The 8,710-nt window shown below is 49.1% G+C and overlaps 1 non-coding gene across 1 annotated transcript; it reads right to left on the reverse strand.

The window, feature by feature from the left end:
* Nucleotides 1–7,297: 7,297 nt before the first annotated feature.
* Nucleotides 7,298–7,424, reverse strand: LOC123945211. Its single transcript, XR_006819114.1, has one exon. It is a non-coding gene; the product is annotated as a small nucleolar RNA SNORA17 (small nucleolar RNA).
* Between the last annotated feature and the right edge of the window lie 1,286 nt (nt 7,425–8,710).

Here is an 8,710-nt window from a genome sequence, read left to right on the forward strand (position 1 = left end):
CGAGGTCCGGTAACCCTACTCGAGCCCTCTCAGTGTGTATGGCTCCAGCATTAATCAGCCCTCTGCAGCCAGCCTCGGTCGGTGCTGAGCTTTCCATGAGGAGGAATTCTCCAAGGGAGAAGCTTCAGCAATGCCTCTCTCCAGACCCCTGCCCACCCCAGCCTGGCCTGGGAAGGCCTACCTCCTGGGGATGTGGTACCAGTCCCTTTTCCTTCAGGATGAGGCTGATTCTTTTTTGTTGTTGTTGTTGTTTTTAACATACTTTTTTTTTTAAAGATTTTATTTATTTATTTGACAGAGAGAGAGAGATCACAAGTAGGCAGAGAGGCAGGCAGAGGGAAAGGGGCAAGCAGGAGCCCAATGCGGGGCTCAATCCCAGGCCCCTGAGATCGTGACCTGAGCCGAAGGCAGAGGCTTTAACCCACTGAGCCACCCAGGCGCCCCGATGAGGCTGATTCTTAAGAGAATCAGGTAATATTGAGACCAGGAAGAGGGCTTCAAAACTAGACCCTGGTTAAGTAGGCTTCTGAGTGCACAGAGCTGCCCAAAGGCTGCCGAGGAGAGAGATGCTTGAAGCTCCCTGTAGTAGTGCCCAGACCAGGCCCAGCTGCCCTCCTTGTCAGCAGCTTGCTCCCAACGCACGCCATCGTCATACTGCTCCCTTCCTCAACTTTGCTCCAAATCACACATATCCTCAAGAACACACCTAGGGCTGCCCGCCCGTGGAACCCGGTGTTAACTTCTTGCTCTGGCTTCAGACCCTTCCGAGCCCCACGTCTTTCCAGTCCTTTCTCCCATGACTTTCCCAACCCACTAAGTTCTCTCTTCCCTCCCCTGCCACTGAAACCCACCTGGGAGAGGGGTTCAGACCGACCACCTGTAGCAGAGGCTGCTGGTGCCCACTCAGCCCTCCTTCGCCAGGCTGGCACATCCATCCCCTGACACCGGGTACAAAAGCCTGGCCCTCCTGCCTCAAGGAAGGTCAGACCTGCATACTGTCCATGGGACCGGCCTGGGGTTATACCTCAGATGAACGTCGTCTTTGTCTGAGCTCTTCCCTTCTCCCATCCTGTTCTCCTCACTCCCCTCACAGACTTTGTCTCCAGGCAGAATCCCCTCATCAACCACTTGCACAAGAATTTATGTCTTGGGCTTTGCTTCCAGGAGGCCTGGGCCACGACTCCCATGACCTGGAGGCAATGGTAGCTTCTGGCTCTACCCGCTGGCAGCCTCTATCAGAGGCCACGGAACAGAAGGGCTCACAGGCCAAACGAAGACGCTTGAATCGCGGCCTTTATTTCATCCAGTTAGAGCACTCACTGGAAAGAAGCAAGGCAAAGAGACAGGACGGGTGAACGCACGTGGGATCGGGGCCAGCAGGTAGAAGGATCCTGCTTCCTGAATCCCAGGTCACACCACATTGTCCGTCTTGTTCTCTCCCCACTGGAGTGGCTGCAGAGGTCCGCGATGAGGGCAAGCCGAGGGGAGCGGCTGGAGGGAGCGACTGAAGGAAACGTACAAACCGCCTCTGCTGGGAAAACTGGGGCCCAGTACACATGTTCACACTGCAGCCCCCCAAGAATCTGCTGAGCAGCTTGGGTTTTTATCTGTGTTTCTTGGGGTGTCACCTCTGAGTGGCCAACTTAGGAGTGATGTCGCTTCTGTCTAGAGAAGACGTGATCCATGCCTTATAAATATTAAAGGTTTACTTGGTCTTCTCATTCCTCGTCTATAAGTCACGTTCTCATCTGCTCTATATTCAACCCATATATGTTCTATTTATTCTGTGTCTTAAAAATCTCGTAAGCTACTTGCTTCTATACTTACTCTCATTTTCCAGAGCAAAACTGAATATTCATAAATGACCCGGCAAACGAGACAGCTCCCTTTTCCTGAGTTGCTGTCTCCTACCCCCGGTCCCCAGAGCTTTGTGTCACCCGAATATAAAGCCATATTCTTCGGGAACAGGACTAGAACTTGACTCAGGTTTTGGGCATTGGTCTGTCTGGTTCTAAATCCGTTGTGTCAGGTAATGTGTTGTTTGGGAACATGGCTTATCTCTCTCTCTCTCTCTCTCTCTCATACACACACACACACACACACACACACACACACCCCGTTGCTGCCCGTGGTGGGCCCTTGAATGATGCTGTGGGGTTCAGCTGAATCCATTAGCAATCAGTTTGCTTTCCATGTCACCATCAGTTTGGCTTAAAAAGCCAGAGGACAGAAACAAGCTCCCCCTCCAGCAAAGCTAGGAGCAGGGTATGTGCTCAATCCTGGTTTTCATTTGGCAGAGTCAACCTGTGAATACCAGTGTCCCGATTGCTCTCCAGATTCAAGAAAGCAAACTCCCAGCCTCATGCGACTATAAAACCAGGAGCCTCTGTCCCTTTCCAACTGGTCCACCCATCGCAGCCCTAAAAGCCGAGCTTGTATATGTGAAAAGTGCTTGCCAGATTCCCAGAATAGCCATGGCAGGAAATTGAATAACAAGGTAAAAGTGTAACCCTGTACTACACCCTTAATATTGGAGGGGAGAGAGTGGTACAGTCCATTAAGAAATAAAAATCTTAGTGTGGGCCAGTCAAGCTCATACACAGAGCTCTGCTTGAGGTTCAAGTCACCCCTTCCAATCCAGAACTGAGGACGAGGAGGCCAACATGGTCATCTTCCCCTGGGGCAGTACTTGTAAAGCACTCCCCGTGGCAGGGGGAAATAAGTCCTCCATTCCCAAAGTGCGGGCTGGGTGGCCCATCAGAGGCCCTGCACCAGCACATACCTCATGCCCAGTCTTGTCCCACACCCTTCACGCTCTCTCCTTTAATCCTCACAACAACCTTATGAGGTAGGCACTAGAATGATATCCTTTTTGTGTGCAGAAACTGATGCCCAGAGAGGTTTAATAACGTGCCTGGTGTCACACAGCCACCAAGTGGTGGAGTCAGGATTTAAACCCAGGCAGACTGACTCTGATGATCATCTGCCCACCACTCCTCCCATGCTAAGAAAAGAAAAGCTAACAAAAACTGGACAGGGATTTTTTTTTTTTTTTGCCCCAAACATGTAGAACAATGTCTAGCATATAATAAGCACTCAAAATATTTTGAATGAATGAATAGGTTCACAAAGGGAAAAATCCAGTGCTGTGTGTTTCAAGAGCAACTGGGAGGCTGGCTTCACTTCTCTGCTCTCCGTTCCCTTCCATGTGTTGGCTTCATCCTCAGGATGGCTTCCATGAAGGTCACAAGATGGACCCAGGGCTACCTGTATCTGTGTCTACACCAGGAGGGGAGAGAACTTCACTTCCATATCCATCAGAAGACTCAAGGGTCACACTTCATACTTCCCATTCTGAACTGATCACAGAGGTAAAAGGATTGAGATGATGCCGGTTGTTAGGACAGTCAGGAACACCCTTAACATCCCACCCAAATTCAGAAGGCAAATATAAGTGCTGGTAGGAGGTGGAGAAAAGAGGAATGACTTTGAGTAGATAATCCGTGAACAACCACTCACCCTGCATCTCATGGACCCCCAAGCCCTCAAACTCTTTGCTCTCCTCCCCAGGGACTAGCTTCACCTTCCCCTCATCCCGTGCCTAAATGTCCCTTGTCTACCACCATTCTGCAGCTGAGGGTTTGGGGACATGGGCTACCCTCAGATCCTGTGGGAGAAGGGGAACAAGAAGAAAGCAGTCCACTGAGAGTGAGGTCTAGACTTGGGATGTTTAAGACAATTCTTTACACAAATTAACCACTTTGTAGAGCCTCAGATAAGCCCCTGTGGCCACACTATGTAAAATGTGCCATTCTCTTTCCTCTTTCCATGCCCTATTTTCTTCATAGCCCTTATCTCTGTCTAGACTTCTATTGTGTTTGTATTTATTCAGTTGTGTGATGTCTTTTTTCTCCACTGAAATAGATTTGCCACAAAAGAAACTACTTTATCTCATTCATCCCTGAGTTTCTGTCACCTAAAACCGGTGCTCAGTAAACATTGGATGGATGGATGGATGGATGGATGGATGGATGGATAACCACTGTCTTTGTGTTGCTATAGTAACAGGCTCGCTCTCCTCCATCACCTTGAGTGGCATTACCAAAGACCTTTTTCTGTTATACTCAACTTCGAAGTGACAGTCACCAGGAAGGCAGTTAAAGAAAGACAAGAGACAGAAAGCCATCCTATCTCAAATAAATCACAGTCTGTCCTCGTACGCCAGAGAATGTCTGATCCATAGATACTGGTCATCTCTAGGTAGTCCATAGTTTTAGAGGAAACAAATCAATGAAACCATTTTGCCTGTACAGATTTCACAGGTGTGAAATGTAAGATTTTGATAACAATCCCTTTCAAATCTTAGTAATCATTAAATTGATAGAAATCACACACGCACTACAAGGCCAGCAATGGCTGGCTCACCACGGCCAATGTTTAATTGGAGGATGCTGACTGTCTCAGCCGATATGTGTTCACATGGTCCACAGGCTCTTCACCCACAGAATAAGGAGGATAATTCTATCATCTTCCACATGGTGATCTGGGGGGGCACCAGTTAGGGGTGCCCGGGGGGTTCAGTGGGTTAAACCTCTGCCTTTGGCTCAGGTCATGATCTCAGGGTCCTGGGATGTAGCCCCGCATCGGGCTCTCTGCTCAGCAAGGAGCCTGTTTCTCCTTCTCCTCCCTACACCTGCTAGCTCTTGCTATCTCTGTCTGTCTCTGTCTCTGTCTCTGTCTCTCTCTCAAATAAATAAAATCTTAAAAAACAAAGAAAGAAAGGAAAAAAAAGGAAAAAGACCACAGAATTTGAAGATGATCTCCCAGGATTCCAGTCCCAGCTCTACCTTTTACTACTGGGTGGTCTAGAGCAAGTTGATTGATCCTACTTTGCCTCCACTTCCTTATTCATAAACTGAGGATACTGTTAGCAGTTACTGCACAGGACTGTTGCAAGGATGCATGAGTTATTGCAAGGGAAGCACTGAGAGGACTGCTTGGCTCAGAGCGAGCACCAAACAAGTGTTGGCTGCTGGGATGTCTGGTCTTCAGTGTTGAAGAAATCAGTCATCAGGCAAGTCTCCTTCACTTCCACAACCCATTCATATACGTGTAATATACACATAACACATCCATAATGCATACAACATACAACAGAGAGAATAAAACATACAAGACACACAACACACACACAACACACACACACACACACACACACATAACTCAGCCAAACACTTTCATACTCTGTACTTGGTGGTTTCATCCAACTTTAGAGCCAGACCCCTGCTAGGACACATTCATGGTACTCATCGCTCTTCCCACGGTATGTCGATGGGATGTCATGCAATGTCATTATAAAGCAATTTACCCACTGCTCATTCAAATTGCTCCCAGGGCAAAACAATCATTGCCAATTGCGTTTCAGAAGCTTCTCAGCAATAATGTCTTCTCCAGTGTAGTGTGGTGTCCTGGTGCACAGCTCTGGAGTCAGACATGAGTTCAAATCCTGCCATTACTATACTACTTACCAACTGTGTGACTGGGGAGAGCTGTTACAGTGCTCTGGCTGTAACATTATTCTCATTTTATGGATGAGGAAACAAAGAACCAGAAAGAACAAACTGCTAAACATGACCTTCATGGGGTTATCCACAAAGATTTACTTTGCATGGTCATCATAAGAAATGAAAAGAGGATACGCGTCTAGACGAGCACTTGGCACCTGCTGATAGACGCTAACACGAAGTGTTGAGCAAGTGGTGGTCGTGGTAATGAATTTCTTTGAGTATTTCTTCAAGTCAGAAAAAAAAAAAAAAGCTGTTTTGGCTACATTGTTAACCGTTAATGAAACCGATGCTGACTTGAGTTCCACCAGCACATTGGGGCTCCAGATCCCATGAACTTTGACCCAGTGTCATGTTGTAACTGTACCATTTCCCTTAGTGAAATTTGAGAGATGATGTTTTGACACTGTTTCATTTCGTTTCATTTCCTCCTGATGGGTGGGCTTAACTTGTTTCTCAATTTAGGCAAAGCAAAAGGGAGAAGTACTTTCAATCGCTGTGATAGCCCATGTCGGTCCTACCTTCTGGTCCCGGAGAAGGAGCCCCAAGTTCTCGTCTCCTCTTCTACAGTATTTGGGCTTTCTCCAGTTCCTGCGACTGCGAAATATCATCCTTTCCTTCGTTCCATACCCCACCCCTTTCAACTTGCCCCCAGTATTTGGGTGCCTTAACAAGGAGTTTTGAAATAAGATCTTAACCATATTTCACGTTCTTGCGGTGCCTTTCTGTTCAGTTGGTGCTTGCACGTCCATTCCCCATGACTGGCCGAAGGAAGACGTCAGTTCAGGCTCACAGAGGTGAACTAGCAAGCCCTGGGCGTTGGCCATCAAACAAATGCCACCTTCTCCTGCTACAACAAGAAGGCAGCCTTTAATTGAGACACGTTAAACTGTGGTAAAATCTGGGACGCCTGGGTGGCTCAGTCAGCTAAGCGTTTGCCTTCGGCTCAGGTCACGATCCCAGTATCCTGGGATCCAGCCCCGCATTGGGCTCCCTGCTCGGCGGGGAGTCTGCTTCTCCCTCTCTCTCTGCTTCTCCCCGTATTTATGCTCGCTCCTGCTTTTACTCTCTGTCAAGTAAATAAATAAAAATCTTTAAAAATAATAAAAATAAATTGTGGTAAAATCTACATAACACAGAATTTACCATTTTATTTATTTATTTATTTTAAAGATTTTATTTATTCATTTGACAGACAGAGATCCCAAGTAGGCAGAGAGGCAGGCAGAGAGAGAGGTGGAAGCAGGGGCCCCGCTAAGCAGAGAGCCCAACGCGGGGCTCGATCCCAGGACTCTGGCATCATGACCTGAGTCGAAAGCAGAGGCTTTAACCCTCTGAGCCACCCAGGCGCCCCAGAATTTACCATTTTAATCACTGTCAAGTATACTGCTGAGTGGGGTTAAGCACATTCATGTCCTCTCACCACCATCCGTCTCCAGGAACCCTTTTCATCTTCCCAAACTGAAGCTCTGGACCCATTAGACACTAATTCCCTCCTTCCCTTCCCCAGCCCCTGGGAACCATCTTTCCACTTTCTGTCCCGACAAATGTGACTGCTCTGGGGACCTCACACAGGAGGACTCGTACTGTGTTTATCCACGGGCGAGGCAGCCTCTTTGGCAGCGAGCTTTCCGGAGGCTGCACCACAATTCTTTCCTCCACTGCATTTATTTTGCTAATATGGCACATTAGTCAGAAAGAATGCCTATTTGGGGGTGGGGGTGGGGGGGTCAAGGGTCAGACTAATAATTATCCAGATGTTCACAGGCCAGAACGCTGAGCCTAGAGGAGCCTCTCTTTCTGCCACCTAATGACACAACTTGTACACAGCAGCCGCATCGGAGAGCCTCTGAGGGCAGGAAGGTGTCTGTTCTGTATCCTGAAGTAACCTACCCTCGTGGACACCAGCACTTCGCAGGCCCTGCCCTGCAAAGCAGATGTTTTCTAACGTTTTGTTTTACGCTGAACGCTGTTTGTTCCTCTTCTCCAAGTAATTATTTGACTTGTGGACATCAGCAAAGAAAAGAGAGAAGAGGAGGGGGGGGGAAGGGAGGGGAGAGAAGAAAGGAGAAGAGGGAAGGGAAAGGAAGGGAAGGGAAGACAGGGGAAGGGAAGGGAAGGAAAAGGGAAAAAAGCTTCTAGAGAGGGACCTAAGGCATTTTTACGGTCCACCCCTGACAGTCCCAAAGACTCCCTCTCATCCACTGGCCTGTGTGTTGTTGTTGTTGTTGTTTTGTTTTGTTTTGTTTGTGTTTTAAAGAACTCTGTGATCTACTTCAATTCATGTTTTGCCAAGAAAGCTAACACAGCTGCAAATCCTTTCTGCCCGGAATGCCTTCCAGTCTTTCCAGAGGCCTCTCTGCTCGTTCGGTGGCCACTTCCCTCCCTCCCAGGCTGGCCAGCCTCTCCCAGCCCACTGCCGCCACCCCACACCCACCCCCCCACACCCCAGTCCCCCACGGGGCTCCTGTGAGAAGGCACTACTCCCTGGGAGCGCCTTCTCCCTGGTTTCTATTACTTGCAGAAGCACAGGCCCCCTCGGGCACCCCAGCCCCCCTCTTTCGGCTTCCCCCTCAGAAAACTGGCTCTGCGGCCCGCTGGTAAACGGGCTGGCTGTCACCATGACAACGGCCTGGCCTAGAGCCTGGATGACGCCAGGCCTGACTCCCCTCCCAGCCTCACCCAAATCTGTTTGTTCAAGTTCCAGCTGCTTTTGCTGGGCTTGGTTTTGCTAGTCCGTTTGAGGCAGCTCCGCCGCTGATTGGCTGCCGGGGGCTGGGCTTAGACTCCCCAGGATACCGACAGGGATGTCAGCTCCCTGCCCGGACAGGAATTTCCTGGCGCCCTGGGGTATTTCCCCATCGCAGTACCGAGAGCTAGAAGTGTCTTTCGGGCGAGGCAGAGCCGGTTGGAAGCCAAGGCATCAGATAATCCATTAGTGTTCTGATCCCTCTGACACTCTTACTAACACACCTTGGGTCTGTGACGCCACCCTCCTGACTGAAGACCCGCTTGTTGTTTGATAGAACAGAAGCGGGGATACACCACGTTGACAGAACAGCCCAGCTGGGCATTAACATCGAAAGTAAATAATACCAGGGGCGCCTGGGGGGCTCAGTCCATTAAGCGGCTGCCTTCTGCTCAGG

The sequence above is a fragment of the Meles meles genome, chromosome 6 (genome assembly GCF_922984935.1).
Source record: "Meles meles chromosome 6, mMelMel3.1 paternal haplotype, whole genome shotgun sequence".
Taxonomy (NCBI): Eukaryota; Metazoa; Chordata; class Mammalia; order Carnivora; family Mustelidae; genus Meles; species Meles meles.